This window comes from Panthera onca, chromosome B2 (assembly GCF_046562875.1).
Source record: "Panthera onca isolate mPanOnc1 chromosome B2, mPanOnc1 haplotype 2, whole genome shotgun sequence".
Lineage (NCBI taxonomy): Eukaryota > Metazoa > Chordata > Mammalia > Carnivora > Felidae > Panthera > Panthera onca.
This window is the reverse complement of record NC_138343.1, coordinates 43,845,266-43,873,236: the sequence shown is the minus strand read 5'-3', so window position 1 is coordinate 43,873,236 and position 27,971 is coordinate 43,845,266. Positions and strand designations below refer to the sequence as shown.

The 27,971-nt window shown below is 42.7% G+C and overlaps 1 protein-coding gene across 4 annotated transcripts in view; it reads left to right on the top strand.

Moving 5' to 3' along the window:
• The window catches only part of RCAN2 (regulator of calcineurin 2), a 273,660-nt gene that overhangs the window by 216,387 nt on the left and 29,302 nt on the right, over positions 1 to 27,971 (top strand). The gene's annotated exons all lie outside the window — the stretch shown is intronic.

Here is a 27,971-nt window from a genome sequence, read left to right as displayed (position 1 = left end):
TATTACAGCACTGCCCAGAGCTCATCTGGCCAATAGTTTCATCTTTCCTGGAATCGTCCTTGATCTTTTAAAGCTTGGAGTGGGGTAAAGAGCATTTTGTGGGGAGTATTCGCCCTTGACCAAGACTCTCAATCACTCTGTGCCAACATGTCTTCATCAGTGAGGACGATGACGTTGACCACAAATAGCTTCTGAGTTCTTATCATGTGCCAGGCACTATTCTCATCACTTTACAGGAACTATTTCATTAAGAAATCCTTTTTTTTTTTTTTTTTGAGCAGTTGCTCCTGATGAGCTGCGTTTTATACTTTATCTCACTGATTCTCACAACACTATGAAGGGGCTGTTGTTCACGTTTTGCAGACAAGAAGACTGAGAGTTACAAAGGTCAAGTTCCTTGAGCAAGGCTCTCCTGCAATAAGCAGCAAAGCAAAAACTTAAACCCAGTTCAATATGATAACTAAGCCAGTGTTTACAACCACATGTACATTGTGCTGGCCCTGATACAGCTGGTCTTAGAAGACAAGTGGAATTTGGACAGGTGGAGGTGGGTGTGGAGAGTAGTTTGATCAAAAGCTGAGAGGCAAAGAAGTCTAGAGCAGTGGTTCTCGACAGGGGGCAATTCCCCCCTCCCCAGGGGACATCTGACAATGTTTGGAGACATTTTTTATTGTCACAATCAGGGGATGCTACTTGCATTTATTGGATAAAAGCCAAGGCTGGCAATAAACATCCTACAATGCACAGGACAGTCCCACACAATACAGAATTACTTGACTGCAAAATGTGCCAAGGTTAAGAAACCTCTTGTTCTAGAGGAAGAGTATTCTGCTTATGCAACTCCAAAGAAAGAGATGATTAGGCACTTTATTGGTGTTGCCTGATGACATGAAGTACCCACATATGTTTATTAGGTAATGTAGAATTCCAGCTATCAAGTGATAGGACACAGAAAGAGCCAACAGATTTCCTTGTCAGCAAGCAAAACTTCGGCTTTTATTAATCAAGTATAATGCAAGGTGGGTCGAATAGAAAGGTCTTCCAGTAATGTGAGTTCTCACATTTGCCAAGAAAACTTAGCACCTGTTCAAAGAGGGTGGTGGGGGAAGGGTCCCTGGCTGCACATTTAAATCACCTGGGAAACTTTGTAAAATTTTGTTTAATGTTTATTTATTTTTGAAGGAGAGAGAGACAGAGTGTGAGTGGGGGGGGGGGGGGGGGGCGGGGAGCAGAGAGAGAGGGAGACACAGAATCTGAAGCAGGCTCCAGGCTCTGAGCTCTCAGCACAGAGCCCGACGCAGGGCTCAAACCCACAAACCGCGAGATCATGACCTGAACCGAAGTCTGACGCTCAGCCAACTGAGCCACCCAGGTGCTCCACCTGGGAAACTTTTTAAATACCATGTTTAGATTTCAATCCAAGAGATTCCAGTTAATGGGATCTGGTGTAGCCTAGGTGGTTCCAGGGCACAGCCAAGATTGAGAGTCACTGGCTATATTGGATCAAAGTGGACGATTGCTGAGTAGAAGATGAACCACCAGCTTTAGGGATAAGTTGGCCATTGAAAAATAAGCATCCAGTCAGTACAGGAGACTTTAAAATACTTGCAACAGCCTTCTAGAGATGATGTATGACCTAGTCTAATCATGAAGAAATAGCAGACAAACCCAAACTGAGGGACATTCTAGAAAATATCTGGCTTGAGCACTTCAAAAATGTCAATGTCAAAAACTGAGGAATGTTCCAGAACAAAGGAGACTAAAGAGACACAGTAACTGAGTTCAATACATGATGTGGGATTTTCTCTTTCTGTAAAAGACACTAATGAAACATTAATGAAAATTATTGGTAGATTATCATATCATACTGAAGTAAATTTCCTGATTTTGGTAGCTGCACAGCGGTTATATAAGAGAATGTTCTTGCTTTAGTAAATATACATAAAACTTTTAAAGGCAAAGGGAATCTTATCTGAAACTTTTTTTCAAATGATTCCGAAGAAAAGTGTGTGTGTGTGTGTGTGTGTGTGTGTGTGTGTGTGTGTGGTGTGGGGGGGGAGGAGGATGGGAGGGATTAAAAGCTAAAGCAAATATGATAAAATGTTTACATTTGAGGAATCTGAATAAAGAGTATATGCAGATACTTTGTCCTATCCTATTCTTGCAATTTTTCTATAAATGTTGAAATTATGGCAGAATACAAAGTTAAAGTACTCCAAAGAATGAAAGGAGGGCCCTGTCTCTAGAGTCCTGGAGCACTGAGAGATATATGCCCACCTTTCACGGTGGGTGACTTAGGTGACATCTTTTGTGCAAAGAAGAGGAAATGGATGGAAATGCACAAGAGGTGGCCTGAAGGTTGTGAAATAACTTTTTTTTTTATAGTCAGGGAAATTCACTGTGACTTCTAGGACCCCCTTGGCTCTTCTGATAGAGCTAAGTCAGCTCTACACAGATGCTCTTTTATTGAACACCTAATGTGAACAAGTTCATTCAACCTTGACCACATATTTCAGCCCTTGTGGTGTCCTGGTCACCTAAATGCTATAGCTTTATTCAGCACTTGGTCTCAGAGATTATGGTCCTCCTCTTTTTAAATTCCTTATTCGTGAAGTGGAGAGCGAGGCTAGGAGAAGTGGCAACCCAGGAGTACAGAATTAGACTAAGCAGTCAATTGAATATAACCCTCCAGAACCCTTCCCTTCCCCACACCCACCATATCCTGCCTGTCTTAGCTCAGGCTGCCATGGCAAAAATACCATGGACTTTGTGGCTTAAACAACAGACATTCACTTCTCATGGTTCTGGAGGCCGGAGTGTCCAAGATCAAGGTGCTGGCAGATTCAGTGTCTGGTAAAGAGTTTCCGGGTTCATAGATCCCTCTTCTCACTGTAACATCACGTGGTGAAAGGGGCAGGAGAGCTTTCCTTGGGGACCTCTTCCGCTCGAAAGGGTTCCACTCTCATGACCTGGTCGCCTCCCAAAGGCCCTGTCTCCTAATACCATCACATTAGGGGTTAGGATTTCAACATATGAATTTTGGAGGGGCATAAACATCCTTAATATTGCCCCAGCCTCCCTGTGGCATGAATAAAAAATAGGTGGGGCAAAAGGGTACAGAGACTGTTCCTTTTCTACAGACAATGAAATAGTAACTAAAATTAAAATCTTTCTAGAAAAAAGAAAAAGTAAATGAGTGTTTCTGGATACAAAAATCTCTCTTTGGAGAAAGTGATTTTGTTAACTTTTCTATGTGATCCATGCATAGGGTAACCAAACATCTGAATTTACGTAGTGCAGTCCCAGTAGGTACCTATCCTCCTAGCAGAATTATCAACACCTTTAATGTCCCAGGTTGGGGGGACATCCTCCCTCCTGTGGGAGAATACACAAAGGTTGGTATTCTACTCAGATCACTGGGCTTCATAATGAAAAATTAACCAGATCTAGGTAAATAACCATGTGGAAATTTGAGCCCATTTGAGGTAGAACATTGATAGATATACACATAGAAAGGAAACGTGTCCTACAAATGAAACAGAGGCTTGAGAACAGAAAGGCGATTCAACAGGACGGTTTTCCTGAATAAAGTTTTGTTCCCTCCTGCCCTTCCAGATCAGAGCCTTCTCCACTGGCATTTGTGTTTCAATGCCACAAAAGGGCCCAATAGTACTGATAGTATCTGCTCCAGAACTTAATGAAACTCCCATCTACTTTCAGAGGAAGTTCACCCAGGTATTTGCTGAAAGCTGCTACTCACTGCATCTTTAGCTGTCAACCAGCTTCTGGCCCTGCCTAGCTCACAAAATGGTGCACACACCCACTACTCTATTCAACTTACCTGGGAAGCAAAGGCTCCAACAAGATGAAATAAATTGTAGCTGATGCATAGCCAAGGGATGAGTTCACACAGTCCAGAGAGTTTTCAATGCAATTTCAACTCCCATGCTTCAGCCTTGCAAAAGTGTGACTGCAATTTAAATTATTTATGAGAGTGTGGGATGGCTTCTTTCAAACACAAACAGCCTTTCATGTTTAAAGTGTTCCCCAAAGCAACATTTTGAGGGAAAGAGTGTGTGTAGCTCACACGATCTGAGACAAGGACAGTTTGATTGTGACGAGATTAGAATTTAAACACATTCTTCCTGTTTTAGCTGAGGCAGACCAACAGGTCTCATGGATGCCTCTTTTGATGGAGGAACTAAAATCTTGGAGCGGCAGAACCCCTAGCTATGGCCACACCTCATGAACTCCTGGACACTGTTGCCATTCCTAATGGCTTGTCTCTCCTCAAATATTGTGTTGTGGCAAAATATGCCCTATGATGGGCGCTGCCGACATCCACAGCTGAAGGCAGACATTGTAAGCTCTGGCCTGACCTTTTAGGAGATCTTTTCTGGTATGTTAAGTAGAATTCTACACACATGACCCTGACCCCATATTTCTTTCCCTGGAACACTTTTCATTTCGGAAAAGAAACCAGCTCACTGAAATGGTGATGAACTCATAATGGATGGCCCTCCATTGTTGTTAGATTTGTGGATCATATCCCACATTTAAGAAACTTTCTAATCTGATTTTACCATTTTTATGTGCCATTTGTATGGCTAGCACATGAGAAACTAGCCAGGCTCTAAGAAGCCTATGTTTCAATAGCCATATAGCAAAGTGGGGACTTAGCTCTGTGGTCATTCCATAAGCTGTTTGTCATCATCATGGGTCTTGACAACCAAATAGCTTTTCTTCTTCAAGAACCACAGGTCAATGATGCTTATACCAACCTAACAAAAAGTGCTCATTACTTTTAGTGACAAGTCACTAAAAAAAATTAAAGTGATTATGCAAGCCATCTGATGGCTTAGATGAGGTCTGTGTTTGGGAGAAGTTGGGGGCCAAGTCCAGTCTTGGCAAAATTGCCAACTGTATTTATTGCATTGTGATTGTATTCTCATCGGGAGCTCTAGAGGGGCATAGAAGATACAGACTTTATGGGCCATGGACTCAGGAATATGAAAGCAATAATGTCCTTTATTTTTGGACAAAGTAATATCTGCTGTGAAACCCTAACCCACTGATTGTAAAAATCACTCTGGCTCTTCTCATAATTGCTCCAGGGCTTTCTCAGTCACTTTCGACCACATCCAAACCAATGTTGGGTTTAAAGCCCTTACACATTTCCACAGTGTTGAGATATAGGTTGTTGGGGGTAAGGGTGGCCTTGTTTAAATTTAGCCAATCGAACTTACCGTCCTCAGGCCGGTCCCAGTCATCTGCATCCACCTGTCCGGCATGAAGTGCTCATGTTTCCATCTGCAACCCTGTTAAAAGACTCTGAGGTTACTCTCTATTCTTTTTTTTTCAAGTTTTTATTTAAATTCCAGTTAACACACAGTGTAATACTAGTTTCAAGTGTGCAATACAGTGATTCAATGCTTCTATATAACACTCGGTGGTCATCATGACAAGTACACTCCTTAATCCCCCATCACCTACTTCACCCAGCCCCCCACACACCGCCTCTCTGGTAACCTCTCTGTTCTCTATAGTTAAGAGTTTGTCTTTGGGTTGGCCTCTCTTTTTTATTTTCCCCTATGCTCATTTGTTTTAGGTTACTCTCTATTCTTGCTGTGATTGCAGGGTGAGTCCTTGTGTCTCCTGTTCTCTCTGCTCACATCTGCAATCCTCTTGAAAGAACCCAAGAAGTGCTTAAAGTTCTTTCATGACACTCTAGAGCCCTAGGACATCCACTGGGGCTGCCTTGGGCCCTCTCCACCTGGATGTGCCATACAACTGTGCCCACCCTACTGTTCCTGTACAAAATAATATGTGTGTGGGCGTGGTGGGGATAGTTCTGGAGCCTTGCTGCTCTCTTAGACACCCTTCCCCTCCAAGGAAGTGAGGCACAGGTGTTATCTGTTCTCAGATCCCCAAACTCACTTGGGGATCCCAGAATTCTACCTGCCTCTTTGAGGTTTTGGCCAAGATTAGGGCAGAATGTAGGACCCCTACTCAAACCTATGTCAGCACGTAACTGTATTTCTCTCTTCTGCAGCTCCCTCTCACTCTCTAGTCTGGAGAGTTTTTGTCATCTTTGATGGGAAAAACTGACTCTGTAAATATTCTAAATATTTTATATAGTAGCTGGACCTCATCTTTTAAACTTGAAAGCTGAGAATCTGACCCCCTTGTTTTCTGCTTTCACAGCTGAGGGAGCATCTGACCCACATTTAGCCACCTGAATAGAGTAATAGCATTCAAAGAAAGAAACTGTCAGTTAATACACCCCTCAACAAATACAACCAACCTTCCAAAAAACAGAAGTCAGCAAACACTTTGCTTGTGTTATCAAAGGTTTGCAGGTCGAACTTGTTCTCGTCTGAACTAAGCTCTGTGTTAATCACAAACAGGAAACAATAAACTGCTGCTGGAAAGTGGATGGTAAAAAAGTCACAGGCCACATTTTGTTGGCCACATGATCCAGGAAACCTCTATGCTCTATCCCATTGAGACAAAACCCTCGTCATCATCTTTATCAGCATTTTATGCATCTAGCCTTTCACAGAGCTGGTTACAGGCCAACTTCACCTAAGACCCAAATGCAATGGTTAGGCTTATTCACAAAAGAAATACACAAATTATGATTCCCACCCCCCCAACATTGGCCACGTCCTTTTAGCTTTTTAAAGAGAAGATGATCATCATTAGTGCAACAACCATGATTCCGTTTAGAGAAAATGCCCATGTCATAGGTGGGACACAGCCATTCGGCTAAGTCTACATCCATATCCTTTCTGCACTGAACGAGGAGAAAATACATTACTGTTTGCAAGATTTATAGGCTACTGTTTATATCTGTTTATGGATATGATCCCTGCATTTTTAAAATCCTACACACATAGATTTTTTTAGCTAACCAAAGAAAGATGGTAATAATTTTCAGTTATTCTAACTAGAAGGAAGAGATTGACTTCAGCAAAGGAAAATCACTTAAGCCCCTTAAGTCTTATTTGATCTAAAAATGGTAATAGTGATAATGCTTCCCTTACATACCTCAGAGGGTTGTGAACCTTAAGATATAATCTATATAAAACATAGATTACATGAGTAAAAGCAATGTATAAAGCCTGAAGTACAACAAAGACACCTGATGTTCATGTTTTTATCATCATTAGTGGTAATATAGAACATGTTTTCATGGATGAAACAGAGAAAGAAAAATTCTGAAGTCCATGCCTTCATCTTTAGTGAAAGAAGAAACAAATTTTTGAAAGTCAATTAACCCAATTGCTTCAGTGGCCAAAAGGACAGCATAATGTTGGTACCATCAGGAAGGGCATTGGCAAAAATGTGTCAGCATGAGCCACCTACATCCAATATTTGGAACACCAGCTCCTAAAATAAATAACAGCATAGCTCTGGTTACCGTTCCTTGATAAAGACATAGCCAAGGCCTACAAGGGCATAAAAGCAGGACAGGTAAAATATTCTAGAACATTTGAAAACATTAGCTACGCTTAAACTCAAACAAAAAAATGCTACATGAAAGATGTTTACCCAGGGGGGCCTACAGGGGGTAGACATAGCCCTTATTCATAACTTCTTCATAACTTCATAATGGTATAGCAAACCATTAGACTTACAAAAGCCAAACTCAGGACAAAAAGAAAAAAAGAAAGAATCTATACTTTTACAGAATTATCTACTAAATCTGGAAAAACTTATGGAACTAATTCTTTTTAGGAGTAATACAGGCTGAAAATACTACTTTAAAAAATCTTGTTTTACCTTTAATAACATTTGTGTTTTTTTCTAATTATAGAAACATGACACATTTATAGAAAAATTGGAAAAAAACAAAAAAGATAAAGAATGTTAACACAGGTTCATAACAAATACATTATCTTCTTCCAATTGTTTTCCTTTTTGTGTAATTGATTGTGTAATATTTAATATAAATAGAAGTGTTTATGTAATATATTTGTAAGTTGTGAAGCATAGTAAAACAAATCCCTATAAACCTACCAAGTTAGGAACAGTCATCGTTCCTTATTTCAAGAGGCTAATACTGTAGCTTCAGGTATAAATATATGTTGGTGCAGCCACTGTGGAAACCAGTATGGAGGTTCCTCAAAAAGCTAAGAATAGAAATACCCTATGATCTACTAATTCCACTTCTAGGTATGTATCCAAAGGAAATGAAATAACCCTTGAAGAGATACCTGCACCCCCATATTCATTGCAGCATCATTTACAATAGCCAAGACAAGGAAACAACCTAAGTGTCCATCAACAGATGAATGGGGAAGCAAATGTGGTCTCCATACACAATGGAACATTACTCAGTCATAAAAAGAAAGGTTGTGGGAGGGGAGATGGGCTAAATGGGTAAGGGGCATTAAGGAATCTACTCCTGAAATCATTGCTTCACTATATGCCAACTGATTTGGATGTAAATTTTAAAAAATAAAAAAGAAAGTTTAAAAAAAAAAAAAAGAATGCCACATGACCGGGAACTACAGGAGGCTAGTTCTAGAAGCTGAGGCCGACCTCTGGCTGACAGCCAGTAAGAAACTAAAGCCTTCAGTCCTACAATAAAAACGAACTAAATTCTGCCAACAACCTGCGTAAACCCGGAAACTGTTCCTTTCCCAGTCAAGCCTCAGTTGAGAACTACATCTTGGCAAACACCTTGATTCAAGCTTTGTAAGACCTTCAGTAGCGGGCCCACAGAAAATGTGGGGCAATAAATGCATGTTGTTTAAAAGGGAAAAAAAAAAAAAAGGAAATCCTGCCATTTGTGACAACATGGATGGGAGATGGACCTTGAGGGCATTGTACTAAGTAAACTCAGAAAGAAAAATACTATAGATCTCACTTATATGTGGAAAAAAAACCCAACTCATAGAAACAAAGATTAAGCCGGTGGTAGGGGCAGGAACAGGGTGTTGAGTGGGGAGACAGGTACAGACTTCCAGTTATAAGATGAATAAATTCTGGGGATATAGCAAACAGCATGGTGACTCCAGTTAACGATAGTGTATTATATATTTGAAAGTTGCTAAGAGAGTAGACTCTCACTAGAAAAATAAAAATGGTAACCATAAAAACTATAAAATAAAAATGGTGAGGTGATGGATGTGTTAACTAATTCTACTGTGATAATTATTTTGTTATGTATCCATATATCAAATCACTTTGTTGGACACCTTAACCTTGCACAATGATATATGTCAATTATATCTCAATAAAGCTGGAGGGGGGGCAGGGAAGAACCTCATTAAAAAAAAATAGTCAAAGAAGGCTGTGATAGTTTTACCAGGCTGGAGGTGAGGGACAGGTGGAAGTTGAGAGACACCTTGTAAAGGATGTATTCTGTGTTTCACTTCATTCTGAAGGTTCAGACGACTGTTAGAATGATAATATTTTTGCTATGTCCATCTTTGTGCCACTATCGGCTATTTTGGATAACAAAATATTAGATTATAACAAGCTATTTGGGGCAGCACGTTGCAAGCACTTGAAAAAGCCGTGCTATATTATAAAGGACACAGGACAGACATTAGGGTTAAACCTGCACCCCCCCCCCCCCCCCGCTGTCCTGTCAGTAGACCAGTAGCTTTTGGCAAGGTCTTTAACTTCTTCACAATAGTTTCATTAAGAAGGGATGATCTTGGGGCGCCTGGGTGGCTCAGTCGGTTGGGCAGCCGACTTCGGCTCAGGTCATGATCTCACGGTCCGTGAGTTCGAGCCCCGCGTCGGGCTCTGTGCTGACAGCTCAGAGCCTGGAGCCTGCTTCACATTCTGTGTCTCCCTCTCTCTCTGCCCCTTCCCTGCTCATGCTATGTCTCTCTCTGCCTCAAAAATAAATAAACATTAAAAAAAATTAAAAAAAAAAAACGAAGGGATGATCTCTGTTACAGTTTTAATGACGTGAAGCTTATGCCTAAAAAGTGTTAAAGGTTGGTGTTCATTGGCCCAATCACCACAGTGTAGAGCCAGGTCCCCTACTTTTGCTGTCCCTTGAAGCAGTGTATGGGACACTTACCAGTTTTTCAGGGACACAGAATATTTACCATATGTCAAACTTGTGTGTGGGGGGGGAAGGGTGACTACTCAAGATACTCCCACATAACAGAAAATATTGAGAAAGAGGAAGACAGATGATACATAAAATGGTAGAGGTAACCACTGGTAAGAACAAACTGGTGGTGGCCAGAGGGGAGCAGAGTGGGGGGATGGGCAAAAGAGGTGAAGAAGTACAACTTTCTAGTTATGAAACAAATAATGTCAGAGAGATGAAAAGTAGAGCCCAGGGAATATCGTCAATAATATTGTAATAACTTGGGTGCCAAACGGCGAATACACTTATCACGGTGAGCACTGCATAATGTGTATAAATGTTGAATCACTATGTTGTACACCTGAAACACATATAATATTGCATGTCAACTGTACTTCAATAAAAGAATGAATTTTAAAAACATATCCTCCACAGACACCAATGTTGCCATCATGGCCCAGTTAGAATATTACTTTACGGCATCATTACAGAACTAAATGAAACAACAGAGGAGAAAATGCCCAGCACAGTGTTAGACTTTGCACCAGAGCTACATTATAAGTTCCCTGCCTTGGATTTGAAGAATGAATGAATTTTCTGAAAAAGAAGAGGGTACCTTTTTTTTTTAAAAGGTGATGACTAATGATTTCCTTAAGGAGAGTTATGAAGGTATTCTTTGGCTCATCTCGTTTATGTTATGCCCCGTGGACTTAGTCTTTGTTACATTGAACCACGTGAAATTACCAATATTCGATGTTTTTGTTTTTTTTTTAACTCCATAAAATGCAATTTCATGTGGCTCAACCCAGTATCGTTTGGCAAGATGTCCCCAGTGCCCTTCTGGCCCAAAGTAGTAGGCTTAGAAAGAGTTGAACTCCTCTGTCTACTAAAATCTCTCTAAAATGGCAGGAACAAATGTAAGAAGAAGTAATCCACGGCATTGGAAGTAGGAGAAAGTGCCATATGAGCAGATCAGGAATCCTTCTGGAAGACAGCAGGCAAGTGGGATCCTATGGGCAGGAGCAGGCTGCCACGGGGGCGGCCCCCCCCCAGAAGCGCCCCGCTCTCTGAGCATCACCCTGGCCAACCAGGTGGAGTCACAGGGCCCCCTACATTCATGCTCCCAGCCTCAACACGCGTTCCCAGGCTAAGCCTGTGAGTAGGCCATCACGAAATGAAGTGGGGTTTCTTGAAGAGTGTCGGGCTGCAGGAGAAAGAGCTGAGCCTCAGGGAATCTGAGTCAAATGACTTTCAAAATGACGGTGAGGCAGCACTACAGGCTCAGCCCCCACCCCAGAGCCATCGCCCTCATTGGCTAGCCCTGGGTTCCCGCACTCAGCTGACACCTCCCAGCTTCTGGGTTCTGAAGCCTGTCAGTACCTCCCACCCACGCACCCTTGCCCTCAGAACCCTCCAGGTCCTCCCAACATGCCTGAGGCATGCATTCCCCAGTCTCTGAGGCATTGGCCTTGGAAAGCGCTCTGCTGAGTCCCCCTGTGAGGAGAGCCCCCCAGCCCAGGAGAGCAGGGAGCCATCTCACCATGGCCCTGGCCCTGGCCCTTCTTTAGGGGTAGCTTTCATGCAACGACTGATCCAAAGGATGTAAGGTGCTGAACTGGAGATGATTGCTAAGTTTGTTGGGGCTGTCGTCTAATATGATGGCAAAATACAGACATATTTGTCAATGCAGTGATCCAGAATGTTCACCACCGGTCACCTTTGTGGGGGAGAAGGACTACTCAAAGATGTTTTCCCACCCAACAGAAAGTGTTAATTCATGAAATAGAAAGGTAGGACATACATGGAGTGGTGGAAATAACCCAGGACTGAGATTCAAAGAAATCTTGTCATGACTGATGTACAACAGGCCCAAAACTTAACCAGTGGAAAGAGGGCCTCTGCCTTGCTGGGGGTCTGTGCTAAGTGACTTCGAGACTCGACTGGATGTAAAACAAATTGTATAATTCGGAACCTGGATGTACAGTTGTGTGGTGTTATTAATGAAATAAGAGCTTCTGTCTCTTAAATGAAAATGAAAAGAGAAGCATGGAGCCTGCTTGGGTTTGTCTCTCTCCCTGTCTCTGTGTCTTCCCCCCCCCCCCCGCCCCTGCTCTCTCTCTCATAATAAATAAACTTAAAGAAATAATAACAAACAAAAAAAACGTTGCTGTAATGTCTTTAGGTTTTGTCATGTGTGTACATTTAGGACCCAAATTCTCGTGCGGTTTTGCCTCTGACTGGTGATGAGGCCTTGGCTGTGTTACCTACTGCTCTGCTTTACCTCTTCCAGTTTGCAAGTCAAGGGGTTGGAATTGGTCACCTCTACTATCCTTTCTAAGACTGGAGATTAACTTGATCACTGATCAAGTGAACCTTTGGGAAAAGTCATTAAAACTGAGTGAGATCAGGAGGTGGCTGAGGTTGGTATCATTCTTACATATGTACTGCTTGGTCTCAAATGTCGTTTGATTAAGCGACAAACAGAAAAAGATTGCTCAGTCGATCTTCAAGGCAGATTGCAGTTCACATGATTGGTCAGCTCAGGCCACAGCTGGTACCATTTGGAAATCTTTTCTGGTTTTCCTCTTCACTTGTCCATGGAAACCTCGAACACAGAACCCTACCTACCCAATGGACTCCTCCCTTGTGTGGGAAAAGAGTCCAGGGAAAACAAAGAACTTGCAAAGAGCAAGATCATAATCAATGTAAAAAGAATGTAGTGAGGGTGCCTGGGTGGCTGAATCAGTGAAACATCCAACTTTGGCCATGATCTCACGGTTTGTGAGTTCAAGCCCCACATCGGGCTCGCTGCTGTCGGTGCAGAACCTACTTCAGAACCTCTGCCTCCCTCTCTCTCTGCCCCTTCCCTACTCATGCTTTCTCTTGTGCACGCAAAAATAAACATTGAAAATAAACATTGAAAAAATAATGATTAAAAAAAACAATGTAGTGATTGTAAGACCAAAGCAATCAATGAGTATCATTGCTAACCATAACTTTACAAATATATTAATTAATGCAAAAAATATTGAAAACTGCTAATACCCAAGGACAGCACTGATAATTCCTAATAGCACAATTACATAAATCAGTATTCACTGAGTCAGGAAGCTCTTAAGTCTGAAATTGTCCAACCCATGCCTTCCAGTCTGGTGCTACCCAAACTTAAAGGGGATGCTGATCATCCGGGGATCTTGTTGAAATGCAGATTCTGAATCAGTAGGTCCAGGGGCTTTATGGGGCTGAGATGCTGCTTGCTTAACAAGCCCCTGGGGTTGCTGCTGCTGGTCTGTGGTCCACAGGTTGTGCTGTCAGGATGACATACAGCACCTAGAACAGTGTCTGCACTTAGGAAGGTCTGGTAAGTGTTGGCGATTATTATTAGGGCTGAGACGTGCAGGGATTCCAGCTCTCCATGCTCATGCGCAGTAGCACTTGGTTGTGCAATGGTCAGTCTTAGCGGAACACCTACCTAGAATCTTTTCACATACTCATTTATGAATTTTGGTAATCCCTAAAAACGTATTCTGTATCTGCCTCATTAGATTACAAATAAGTATCCCATACTAGAAAGTCTATGAAATGTGCTGCCATGAACAGCAGAGAGGGCTTGCATGTTCCGACAGGAGTGGCCATCGGCAGGACCATCACCTCTTTCTAGGGTGTTGAGGATCACAGCTTTGCCATCCCTGATTCAGAGGCCCAGCCAGGTGATGACCACATAGCCAGCATGCCCTGAACAGTCCTGAGATCACAGTATAATCAATAGTGCTCCTGCTTCAAAGTGCCCTCGTTTGGGCAATACATTGGGTAGTGATTCTCATGATAGCAGACACTGACGACAAGTTACTGGCTGCATTCGGCTCGCATGCTTCTCCCCAAACTTTCTGCCACAGGGAGAGAAGGGAATTCTCAGTCAAATCATTCTTCTTGGCTGGCAATGGTTTTGGCCCCACATCAGGCTTATATTCAATAATCTTGAGCTTTTGTGTGTAAATCACACACACACACACACACACACACAAATATGTGTATTGTGGAAAAAAACATACTTTCATTACTATGATCCTATTTGCAGATACTTCTGGTCTGAAATGCTTATGTGAAGCTCCCATCCTTTTGCCAGGGGAAGCTTCTTTTTGGGTTCCAACCATTCTCCTAGGATGACACCAGAATTCTTCACACTGCCTCTGGTCCATGACATGTACAGGAGCAAAGTTGACTGAAGACAAAAGATGCATCTGTCTCACTGGGCGAGAGGTAACAGAAGGGAGAAACCCATATCCAGCCGGCTCCTCTCTGCTCTCAGTGGGGTGACCTAGAGGTTGGCCATAACTCCAGCTACTGGACTATCTGGGACGAGATGTGCATTCTGTCACTGACCGGCTAGCCACATAAGGCAAATGTCGAGTCTCTTTCAACCCATTTCTTCATCTGCCTCAGAAGCTTTATGTGAGATTGAAATGGATTATCATATGTAAGGGGCTTAGTGAGGGGTTGGCTGCCTCATAAATATCCAGGTGGAAATTTAAGCACTGTGCAAAATTGCGATCCCAAATTATGCTCAGCGTTACCGACAGCTGCAGAAGTGGTTTTGTTTTTAGGAGATCCGTGTCAGCCTCGATGGGTATTGGCTTTCATGTTTCAGTCTGGAAAGCTCTCATTCAGGTAGCGTGTGTCCCAACTCTGGGACAGATTGAAACAAACCTTTTAGTTTCAAATCTCAAGGAATTTGAACATGAGGGATTTAACTGTGTTAAGCCTTTATCATTAACAAGTATTCTTTTTGTGCCATTATGTGAAGAACAGAGGATAGGACCTAAATAAAACGGAAAAAGTGTAATTGAAAGGAGGAAGAAACAGTGGGGTGGACCAATAGGACCATAAGAAACTGTGTTTTCTTTCTAGATTTAAGATTAAGTCATAAAAAGTTGCTCGTATCTGCCTCTCCAAAGAATGGACGTGCCATTTCAATTTCATGAGAAAAGTAAGTTAAGGATACCATGCTGCCTTTGAAAAGCTTGCTTTGATCATATGCCAAATGGTAAAATGAATGAATTAAATTTTAAATCGCCTATCTTCCGGAGGATGTGATATGGAACATATTTAGGATTTAGCCCTTTAATTTAACATTAAACATCCTAAAAATGTCCTCATCAATTATTAACTTCCCGATATTAAAACAGAGGCTTCACTTCAGTCTCGAGAAGACAGAACACTATTTGTTTTTAGATGTTCATTTCCTACCTCTTTCAATGACAACACAGAGTGGCATTCAGGAAAGGGGTCATTTCCAAAATTGGTCTCTGGGCTAGTGAGCACTCTGTCCCATGTGCATCAGCAGGATTAGAATTCAAATGAAATGTTGTCAGTGGAGCATATATATTGCCAGGAAAATAAATGTTGTAAGAAACATGTATGAGCTGGCTCATAAAATAGCAAAATCTCAAACCTCACTTGGTTCACATTTACAACAATTCTATAAGTATTTAATAACAGTTGTGAATGTGCCACAAGGGAAATATGATTCCTTTCGTCATCTTTTTCCTCAGTCCCCCAGCATGCCTTTCCTTAGAGGTAACATCAGATTAATAGGGATATATAAATCCTTTGATGATGATGCTCTCCTGCCCAGAACAAAAAACTTCTTCAAACGTCCCCCATCACGATTCATTTCCACACATCAATACTCTGTCCATTTGTCACATACCATTTATTCCCTGAAGTCTTTCTTGACTCTTCCTGCATGTGCTCGTACACACACACACACACACACACACACACACACACACAACTTTGATGACCCATCATTTCTGAAAGGAGATTCAGAGTGTGTGAAATAATCAAAGGAAGAGGAGGGTAACCCTAAAGGGAGAGAGAGTATGTCGGAAGAAGGGGTCAAGAAAGACTTCAGGAAAGAAGTGTGTATAACTTGACGTCAACTTCCCTATCATAGTAGGGTGTTCAGTACACATTTATTGATTTTTAAATGTATATTTATATATTTATTTATTTTGAGAGGGAGGGGAGGGGCAGAAAAAGAGGGAGAGAGAGAGAATCCCAAGCAGACTCCATGCTGTCGGCACAGAGCCCAATGTGGGCCTCAAACTTATAAACTGTGAGATCATGACCTGCGCCAAAATGAGAGTCAGATGCTTAACCAACTTAACACCCCGGTGCCCCACAGATGTATGGATTTTATGGAAGGATGACTTTGAAGAGAAGAGAAAATTCACCCAAAGGTAACATGGGGGAGAAGGGGAGGACTGTTCTATTCATCTTGCCTTGTTCATTTCATTACCAAGGGAGCCCTTCCCATAATGAGGCATCCTGGATGGTACACAGCGGCCACTCAATAATGCATACATGTGAAAAGGACACAAAGGTCAAAATGACACCATTTCTGCCCTTGAAGTTTCTATAGACCAGTTAATGAAGGAGCAGTTACCCTCACTAACTAGATCACTGTGTTATGGGATGTCTTAACCTCCAGAGGATTCAAATCAGAGAGATTTCTCAGATATGAGACCTAGGCTGGTACTCGAGAGACAACGAGACCTTACTTGATGGGGATGTAACATACAGCGTGATGACTGCAGTTAACAACACAGTATACTGTAGACTTGAAACTTGCTTTGTGAGTAGATCTTAACATTCTCCTCACAGGAAAAGAAATTGGCAACTATTTGAGGTGGTATCTTTTAACTAAATGTATTATGGCAATCATTTTACCATCTGTATATATCTCAGACCATTATATTGTACACCTTAAAGTTATGCAGTGTTATAGGGGCCAATTATACCTCAATAAAACCGGGGGAAAAAAGAATATGGGGGAAAGGTTATCTGAAGGAAAAGGGTGTCAAAGGCAGAAGAAGGAGCAGGTGCAGGAAGGCCAGAAGTACAGAAGTGCCTGCCTTAGGAACCTGTGAGTGGAAGTTAGGAAGTGAGTGGCTGGTGTATAAGGGATGGGGTCGAGAAGGGGTAGAATGTGAGATTAATAGGGTGAGTGAGGACCATTTTATAAAGGGCCTTTGATGCTAAGCCAAGCCGTATTCGAACAGCTGTGTGAAGCCACTGAAAGATTTTATATATCAGAATTTTGTCTTTTAGAAAGACCTCTCTTGAGGCAGACTTTCAAAGTTGGTTCAAGGGTTGCCAGACTGAATCTAGAGAGACCTAGTGCAGTAATGGGACGAGCTGTGGCAAGCCAAGGAATTGGTGCAAGGGTGGAGGGTTGGGAGAGCACAGGTCTTGTTGAGTTGCGGTAGGATGTGGGAGTGGGGGAGAGGGAGAAGATCAGGTGACCCACGGCTTCCTAACTTGAGCAACTGGGTATGGAGACCGGTCATTGAGACAGGGGGGTGGGGGCAGCAGAATTAAAGATATCCAACCGGTGCCTTAAACTGAATAGTTCCAAAGCCAAATTCTCTGCTAGGGCCTCTAAGGGAATGTCCAAGAAAAAAGTTGAATATGGGGAATAGAGTTCTGGAGATGGGCTTGTCTAAGAAATAGGTGAAGTGTCGTTGGAGGGGCGACAGGAGCCAGGTGTGAGGGAGGGGCTGAATGAATCTCTTATGTACCTGAACTTCAAACATTTTTGGTAGTGGCTGGCACATTTGTCATGTGTTCACTGTCTCTCCGAGCCCTGGCCTCCGCTGATGGTACAGGATCTCCAAAGGGAACAATTGGCAGCAATTACCCAGTTGATTCCTCCTCAGAATTCTTTCGTTTACCGTGCCGTTTTTGTCAAGAAAACTTTGAAAGCTTCGCAGCCAAGAAAGAAATACTGATGGTTAATTTGGACTCTACCTCTTAAGTAGATAATAACATCAATAAAATCATATTAGTATAATTAGACTTAATGTTATGTGAGCTATTACTCTGGGCGTCCCTGTAATTGCGCTTCACCATCTGTAAAGGATTAGATCCAGGTAACAAGGCTAGATGTATAAATACAGTTGGATATAGACACAGATGTAGGTATACCTCGACCTGGGGACAGGGAGATGTGCATATCTAGGGCTAGCAGGCCTGTGAACAGACATATGAACAAAATATCGCTTCTCCTCCAATCTGGTACAAGCACGCTAATGCTCAGTACCTTTCTAAGTGACTTAAACATACTCATTGACTTGATGTTCGGGGAACCCCTATCACATAGAGACTGTTATTATTCCATCTTACAGACAAAGAAACTGAGGTGTCAGATAGATCAGTAAATTGCCCAAGGTTGCACAAATCCTGGGTTCAGGATTTGAACGAGCTAAGCGTGGCTCTAGAGTCTACGCTAGTGACGTGGCTTTAGGCGGCCCTCTCATGGCCTAAATGTAATAGGTAGGGCGATATTTAAATGAAGTTGAAATGCAATTCCTGGTCTTACGAGCTGAGCTACGAAGGAGGCTGTGCCTTTCACCAATCACACATGCACAGTTAGAGAGAGCTTCTATCTAGTCAGGGCTGGGGACAGCCATAGGTGCTCTTGCAGGCTGATGATCAAAGAAGAGGAGCTGATGGCCCAGAGAAGGATGAAACTGTCATTAGCCCTCAGGAAATGCCCTGAACCAAGGCAGCCATTGATACTGTAAACTGCAATGTGGCACCTCTAAAAGGATCATCAGATCCTTCCTTTGTATTTAAAACCATGCAGATATGTGCCATTTGTGGCCTGTACCTGAGATCTGTGCTCATAATTCCTCCCTCAGAGGTCTCCAGGTTACCTGATTGACCCCGTACTCATCCCCAGTATGTGTGGGGTGCTCCTCCCCACTCTTCTCTGGGTATCCAGAGACCCCTCGGGATGCTTAAAAATGTTCTGCGGCAGACAGGGAGCCTGCAGCCATCCACAAATGGTACCTTGCTTGGTACAGCAAGATCCATGTCCCCTGGGCTCTCTTGGTGGGGGGCAGAGTGACCTCCCAGAACAAGCCCTGGGCTCAGGTGCTAGAAGGGTCTCACATTGGCTTCAGGGAGTTAGACCCCGCAAGGGTCCTAGGCACACGGACAATGCCACCTGTACGTTTCCCTCTTGGTCCACTCATCTAACACTTACCATCCCTTACTGTACAGCTGTTGGGACAGGTTCCGAGCACCCCTCTTACTGGCTCCCCCCACCCCCCGCCAGTCCTCCATCTTGGGTATTTACAAAATGGGTCCTGGTGTGCATAGCAGGGAAATACTCAGGCATCTGTATGATAAATGAACTGACATTTTGCAAATTCAAGTTTCTTGGCTTTCTTTCTGGTGATCCAAACACATAGGGACATGTTCCTTATCAGCCCAAGAGTCATACAAACACCATATTTTCGCTGTATTGTACACATGGCCTCCAGACTCCTTTGTGATGGCACAGTATATTTGTCATTTCTCTTAGGCATATTTCCTGGGAAATGAATGAAATTTCAGCTTTAAGACCCTCATTGCATGGGCCTATACCCAGGCCCTGGCAGGACCCTGACAGTGTGTTTCACGTGATCATGTATTTTTTGGTAAAATACATAAAACTAATTTTTAAGGATTTCTTACTGTCGTTAAAAAAATATTTCACTTTGGGACACCTGGGTGGTTTAGTCGGTTAAGTGTCGGACTCTTGACTTTGGCTCGGGTCATGATCTCACAGTTCGTGAATTTGAGCCCCATGTTGGGCTCTGCGCTGACAATGTGGAGCCTGCTTGAGATTCTCTCTCTCTCTCTCTCTCTCTCTCTCTCTCTCTCTCTGCCCCTCCCCTGCTTGCTCTCTATCTCTCTATCTCAAAATAAATAAAAATAAACTTAACAATATCCCACTTTGGCACCTATTTAATATTATTTTGCCTAAAGAGGGTTTCCCAAGTTCTCAAAGCTTCAAGGTCCACAAAGCTTAGGTTGACCCCCATTCAAAGAACATTCCAGATTGTAGCCCCTGTACATATTCTTGGCTTAGAGGAGTTTGAGGGGTTTGTTTATCCAGTTCTATATGCGTAGATGGCAGCACAGTGAGATCAGGAAAATGGGGACTTCTTCCACTAGAAAGAAGTCAAAGTGTACTCTCGCATAGAAACATTATCCAGCCACCGCGAGACTTAGGGTGGGAAAGAAAGAACAGATTCGAACACAGGCCGTGGAAAGCATTCTGCTGAGAGAAGCAGGTGATGAGGTTTTAGGACAAAGTGGGTTCCTTTAGAGTTTAGACCTTTGACTCTCACAAGGACCCCAGTGGGAAGGGACAAAGCCTTTTGTGCCTTTGCCAGTGAATTATCTTCTCCCAAAGCAGTCACGTGGCACAAGGTCTGTCCACTTGTTTTATCAGTAAAAAAGGGTTGAGAACCTCCTTTTCATATTGATTTTTCTATTTAGGTAACATCGGGACCACAAACGAAACGAAACGAAACGGCATTTAATACAAATCTGCTTGGCCTAAGAAATCCTGGCAGGTTAAAATCCAGGAGGAAACATCCCCCCATGCAGTCCTGATATTCCTTTCACACAAGCAGTCTGCGTTAGGGAAGATTTATAACAGCGGGTCCCTGTGCCAGGAGGCCCTCCTGAGCAGCCTGTAAAATCCAATATGATCTTTAAACATGGGATTTTCACATGACTTGTCAGTGGACTCCATTGAGAAGTGATAAACCGAAATGAATTATTTCATTCTTCAGCAGTTTCTGGGAGGTATTATCTGACAGAGGAGAGCCTTGTGATTTTGAAAGAAGCCGAATTTCTTATTAAGATAATTTATACCCAACGGGCTCATAAGTGAGAAAATTGAAAAATATATAAAGGCATACAGCATCGTTTGGAATGCAGATAAAGGCAGCGTCGGACCTCTTCCAGGAGCTGTGTCCTCAAGGATAGCACTATTCTTCCCGGCTGACAAGGAAAGCTGGTTTTCTTGTTCTTGTTTTTCAGACTTCTCTCTTGCCTGCATCTAATCAATGACGTTTACGTCGTGTAAACAACTTGAGCTTACTAGTTCAGGTTTTGCTAACTGGGTAGTTGAGTGACTTTGTGGAGGTCATTACCTTCTCTGGCTTCCATTTGCTTCATATGTTATTCAAGGACAGTAACAACCTCAACTCTCCCTCAGAGGGTCAGTTCAGATAAGTAAGGATTCGGGGACATAATATATTACACAGAATTGTTCTTCTGTAGCCTGTCTGGTTTGGAGTTAAATTTTAATCTTTTAATAGTCTTTCTATAAGCTACCTTACGGTTTTGTATCAACCAATCAAGTAGAATGCATTGAGCCCTTCCTAAGTCTTCCTAAGCTTAAAAAGCAATAGTCACTCCCATGTTGTTTGGAAACTATAATTAGTCACCTGCTACTTGATTTTGTTCCATCATTTCTGAGGGCAGGGTTCTTCCCATCACTGGAGCCTCTTTGTGAGGACCCTGGACAGATCCCTCCTCCTGGTTCCCAGACAAGGCTTCTCTCTACCCTGTGAACCCCGAGACCATTGTATCGCTGGTGGGGAGTGCCATATCGTGTTCGCTTTGAGAAAGATTAGAAGCACATTGTTGTCCCAGTCATGCATGGCGCGTGTTCAAGACCCCATGAGAAGCTTTGCAGGAGGGTGTCCTGTCAGAGGGACTGCCCTTGTAAATCTTTCACAATACAGACTCCTCATGTGAAAAGAATAACTAGGCGTTCTTGGCTCCAATTTATGTTTCTACCTTTGTTCTCCTTTTTCATTTCTGTAACTCAGTTCCTATTAAGCAAACACATTGAAAGGCAGGGAATTTAAAATCCCCAAGTATTCATATTTGAAACCAAGTTTCCCTTCTTCCTTCTTTTTCCACTCCCCCCACTGCACACACCTGTCTTGCACACCCCACCCTGGAATGACCCCGCTTTCCACTTCCCACTCACCTGGAAAAAGATGGCATAACAGAATTCGCTGGCTCTGTTAAAACCATCGGATCCCCAGTTTCATTCGGTCCCTGAGTGCTGCATAACTGCCTATGTTAGTTTTCTAGGGCTGCTGTGACAAAATACCACAAACCAAGCGCCTTAAAGTCACAGAAATGTATTATCGCACAATTCTGGAGGCTAGAAAACCAAAATCAGGTGTCGGCAGGGTGGCGTTCCCTCTGAAGCTCTCTTCTTAGCTTCTGGTAGTTCCAGTCTTCCAGCAATCTTCGGCCTTCCTTGGCTTGCAGTTGCATCACTCCGGTCCTCTATCTTCAAATGACACTTTCCTTATGTCTCCCTGTCTTCCCATGGCTATCCTCTTATAAGGACAACAGTCATCCTGGATGAGGGCCCACCCCATGCCACTATGACCCCCCCTCTTCCTTAGTTACATCTTCAGGGACCCCATTTCTGATAAGGCCATATTCCCAGGTACTGGAGACTTGATCGTATCCTTTGGAGGGGACATAATTCAGCCCATTACACCGTTCTTTGACTCATCCACATTTACTCTCCTTACCTCTGACCACAGCAGCTGTTCTGAGTCTTTCTCAAGCTTCTCAAGCCCTCAGTCTCCCTTCACCTTCCCTACCTGAACAGAGGACCTCACCATCCATTTCCCTGAGATGAAAAGCCATCTTCAGTTTTGCTCGTTCCATTTCCATACTCCTCCATCCTGATCTATCACCTCCTCTGTCACGGGAAGAAGTGTCTACAAGTTTCTCTGAAGCCTCTTCTTCTTGTCTCCACTACCCTCTCCTCTTTCCTGTCTCCTCTCTCCCTTTCATCATAGTTTCATTTTATCAACCAGGAGGTGTCTCCCCACACTCCCAAAAATCTTGTTGTGACCTCGCATCCCATGTAGTTATCATCCCACCTCCCTCTTTCTCGTTACCACACTCTCTTTCTCCACCTTTTCCCCTCCGTTCACTCCTCAATCCATAATAATCCAGGTTTCGCCTCCACATCTGTTCAAAGAGCTCTCAGTAGTGTCACCAGTGGTCTCGCACTGGCCAAAACCATTTTCGTCCTTTTCACCTTCTCTGCAGCATTCAGTTACTATAACAACACTTTCTCGAATGATAGCCCTTCTTGGATTTCCATTATGTTGTGTCCTTAGAATTCTCACTAGACCCCTTGTCTTCAACCCAAGCCAACTAAATCCTTACTTTCTCTGAGATATTATAGTACTGCTGTTCTCAAAGGATGGTCTACAGATGCTTTTCCATGAGGTCAAAACTATTTCCACAATAAGGCTAAGACACTATTTTCCTTTTCAGCTGTTTTGACAGTTATATCCATGGTGCAAAAGCAATGGCAGTTAGAGCCGCTGGTGCTTTGGTATGAGTCAATGCAGTAGCAGCAAATGATATCAGTATTATTCGTACTAAAAAAAAAAAAAGATAGAAGAACGTAAGAAAGAAAATACCAGTGTTACTTAAGAATGTCCCTTGGGGCGCCTGGGTGGCGCAGTCGGTTAAGCGTCCGACTTCAGCCAGGTCACGATCTCGCAGTCCGTGAGTTCGAGCCCCGCGTCAGGCTCTGGGCTGATGGCTCGGAGCCTGGAGCCTGTTTCCGATTCTGTGTCTCCCTCTCTCTCTGCCCCTCCCCCGTTCATGCTATGTCTCTCTCTGTCCCAAAAATAAATAAAAAACGTTGAAAAAAAATTAAAAAAAAAAAAAAAAAAAAAAAAAAGAATGTCCCTGATGGGGGCATCTGGGTGGCTCAGTGGGTTAAGCGTCCTACTCTTGGTTTCAGCGCAGGTCATGATCTCACAGTTCATGAGATCGAGCCCTGCGCCAGGCTCTGTGCTGACAGCATGGAACCTGCTTGGGATTCTCCCTCTCCCTCTCTCTCTTCACCTGCCCCTGCTCTCACTGTCTCTCTCAAAATAAACTTTTAAGAAAGAACTTAAAAAAAGAAAGAATGTCCCTGATGAAGCCATAAAACATATTAATTTTATTATCTTTTTTCCTTGAATATATACCTTTTTAATAATCTGAATAACAAAACGGGGAGTACACTAAGTATACTTGGATACAATGTTTGAGGTGAGATACAATGAGATACAATGTCTGAGTTGAGAAAACATTCTAAGCTGTCCGAAGCTGAACTAGGCATTTGTTTTTCTCACGGAACACCATTTGTACTTAAAAGAACAACTAACAGACAAAGTGTAGTTACGCAGACTTAGATATTTGGCAGATATTTTCTCAAAAGTGAATGGATGAGTGTGTTACTCCAAGGAAAATAACTGTCAGTGTTTGTTGCCAGTGATTAGGAATGAACTTTCAAGCAAAAATTAGAATTTTAGAAAGCCTGTATTTACCAACATGAATCTGACATCTTTCCAATTTCTAAAGACTTTTTGATAAGATAGGTGGTAATGTTAATGAATGTGAATGTGTGATGAAATGGGTGAGGATTTGGAAAACCTACATAACGCAAGGAACCATATTTTTCAAGTGGTCAATGTATGTCATTACAGAATCATGCATGGGTTTAAAAAAACACACACACATTAGGGGCGCCTGGGTGGCTCAGTCGGTTACATCTGACTTCAGCTCAGGTCATGATCTCACACCGTGAGTTCAAGCCCTGCATTGGGCTCTGTGCTGATAGCTCAGAGCCTGGAGCCTGCTTCAGATTCTGTGTCTCCTTCTCTCTCTGCTGTTCCCTCCCTCACGCTCTCTCTCTGTCTCTGAAAAATGAATAAACTTTAAAAATGTTTTTTAAAAATTAAAGGTGAAAAATAGATAAATGGACCTTAGTATAATCAAATAAAAATGTTATTTGATTATAGCTTCGGAGTCAACATTGTAATATACTTTACGAAACTGCCACTTGTCAAGCTTTGATGAAGTATCAGGAAAAAATATTTACAAGGAATTTCGAAGAATATTTGAAAGGCTATGAAGTTACTCCTCCCTTCTCCAACCATGTATTTGGGTGAGGCCAACTTTGATTCATACCCTTCAGACAAAACCACATAGTATAACAGATTGAGCCTAGAAGCAAATGTGAGATTTCAGGTATCTTCTATTAAGTCAGAAATTAAAGAAACTTGCAGAAATGAAAAAAAAAAAAAATGCTGATCTCACTAAATTTTTTCTTGCTTTGGAAGAGTTATTTTTCATAAAAATATTATTTTAACATCTAATGGGCTTATTATTGTTACTTTTAAATACATTTATAAGTGTATATATTTTTCACTTTGCAGTACAGTGAACATTGGTAAGTGAAACTCGGATTAACAAAAGTTCTTGGGGAGGGGAAGGAAAAAAAAAAAAAAGAGAGGTTAGAGTGGGAGAGAGCCAAAGCATAAGAGACTGTTAAAAACTGAGAACAAACTGAGGGTTGATGGGGGGTGGGAGGGAGGGGAGGGTGGGTGATGGGTATTGAGGGGGGCACCTTTTGGGATGAGCACTGGGTGTTGTATGGAAACCAATTTGACAGTACATTTCATATATTAATAAATAAATAAATAAATAAATAAAAAATAAATAAAAAAATAAAAAAATAATAATAATAAAAATAAAAAAATAAAAAAAATAAAAAATAAAAAAAAAACAAAAGTTCTTTAGGATTCTCCCTGACTTTTAAGCGTATAGCGAGGTCCAGAGACCAGAATTTGAGATCACTGCTGTGGAACTCTTTTCAGACCAGTGGTTACAAAGGGAACTGACTGTTGAGGAAATGAGGAATTTATTGGGCGTGTGGGGTGCCAGTCACTGTGTGTTTGGGGGGAACCGGGGCATCGAACCCTAGATTTGCTCTACAGGAAGGTGAGACACCCCTGTGGCTACCTGTGTTCAGGACACCATTTTGCCTAAGGGTTTGTCGCTGTGCTTCGCCTGCCTCTAACCAATTTCTCCTCATGCTCTGTCACCTCCACCAGTGAAATGGTTGTCATATCACTCCTGGAAGCAAATCGAGGGGGCCAGTGAATCCCCCCATTCTTGGCCAGCTGCCTGTCGCCACTGCCACTACAAGTCCCCAAAAGACTTGTGCCGAGAGGACAAGCCAAGTAAATGTTCGTTTATTGCGATGATGATTATTATCATTACAGAGTTTGTGAAAACCCTGGCCCCTGAGTCCAGGTTTGGTGAACGACCTCTTTTGATGATCAGCCTAAAGGCCCAAAACAAGGAGAGGAATGAGGTTCCTTTCACTTGCCAACTCTAGCTTGATGCAGGAGCTGCCTGGGGCTCTCTTTTGAAGATCGGTGGAGAAAACGATTGCCTTCGGTTACTGACATCTGCCGAAGCCTGCCAAGGAGTCGGCATATAGGCCATTCATTGTCAGCCCTCCCCTAAGCCCGATGCCAAGACCCCTTGATTTTGTTTTTCTAATCCAGGCTCTTGAGGCCAAACAGCTCTGAGCAACTGAGATGTGAGGCATAAAGAAGAGATATACAATGCAAACAAGGAACTAGAGTCAAAGGAAAAGAACACCTCCCCTCCAAGTTGGTCTTCATGGCCACGCTCAGGCGCTGGGGCGGAGATGAGGAAGTGAACTCCCAAACCAGAGGTGGAAAAACATAGAGCTACAAAGAAGACCCAAGAACTTTGTCCTGAGAAATATGACTATTTCTAGATAGAAATAAAAGCTTTTGATCTCTTAATTCCTTCCATTCCTAAAAATTCCCCAAATTAATTAAACCACCAGCTGTGATGTGAGCAGCTGAGGGCACTTGTCATTGTGAGAAACCAGAAAACATTGTATTCACCAGGACCCCTGTTCAGGAAAACACAATATTGTTGGGAAACGATTCCTTAATGAGCCCTCTTGGAGTGGTGGCAGAGGCCCCAGGCCCAGGGGTCGGCTCATCCCATGACTTGAGAGTTGAAGGAAAAACTTCCCAAGGAACAGACAAGGAAAGATCCTTGTCTGTTCTGTTTCTTTGGTTCTTTCCTTGTTTTGTTCTTGTTAGGGGAAGGGGATTGAGAACTCAGTCTGAAAAGGGGAGAAAGAGCCCCTTAAATCTCCGTGAATGTCATGAAACTTGAAAAAAAAGAACTCGCTTTGAATGTATCATTTGTGGTTCTGGACCGGACGGATAGGGCATAAAGAGAAAGACACAGGAGTCAAAAATGGGAGGAACCATAGGCACGCCCTGGGGAATCTCAGAAACGAGCCACGTTTTTGGAAGGGTCGCGAGCCATGGATCTGAGGGTCTGAGACATGTTCATCTGGAGGCCCAACAGGTGGGGAGATCTTCTCTGCCATCTGGGCTCTTCTTCCTGTGCAAACCCCAGAGGTCAGTGACGTCACAGCCTCGCATCACACCGCTGATTCTCCTAGATGTGGTCACACACAAGCTTGGGTCAGTTTATTGATCCCCATCGTTTGCTCCTGCTGCGGCACCTCTCCCTTCTTCTCAGCCCAGCAGTGTGATTCTTTATATAATTGAAAGCGTCTCTATATTCAGGGTCACAAGGACTTTGGCCTGGTTGTAGTTCTGCCACTAAGTGCCCATGTGACCAAGGCGGGTCCTTGTCTCTTCAGACTTCAGGGTCCTGGTTTGTGGAATGATAGAGGTGAGGAAGGAAATGGTTTAGGGCCCTTACAAACCAAATTCAGTGAACCTTGCTGCACCTTGGGGCATCTCCATTCCGACTTGTACTCACTCTTAAAGATATACCTTCCGTGGTAGAAATAAAAGAATCAGGGTTTGTTGATTTGTTTACATAGAAGTTCTTTACTTAGCAACAATTTCTCCGCTAAGCACATACAGTAACTTTGCATACACTGGTTGTGTTACTTATAACAAGGATTTTTTAAAGCTAAGAGAAACCAGACAGATGGTATTAATATATGTATTTTTTAAGTCTTTAATTTTCCCTTTGTGCCTTGCGCCCGCCTTACGGGCATTCTCATATCTGTGTCTGTGTCTGCCTCTCGCAGTAGGTTGTTAGATCACTGAGAGCTGGAACGCAGTAATACTCATCTGTGTACTCCCCTAAAGCCTAGCGACCGTGCCTTGAAATAAGTGAGCATTTAATAGAGATGTGTTTAGTTGAA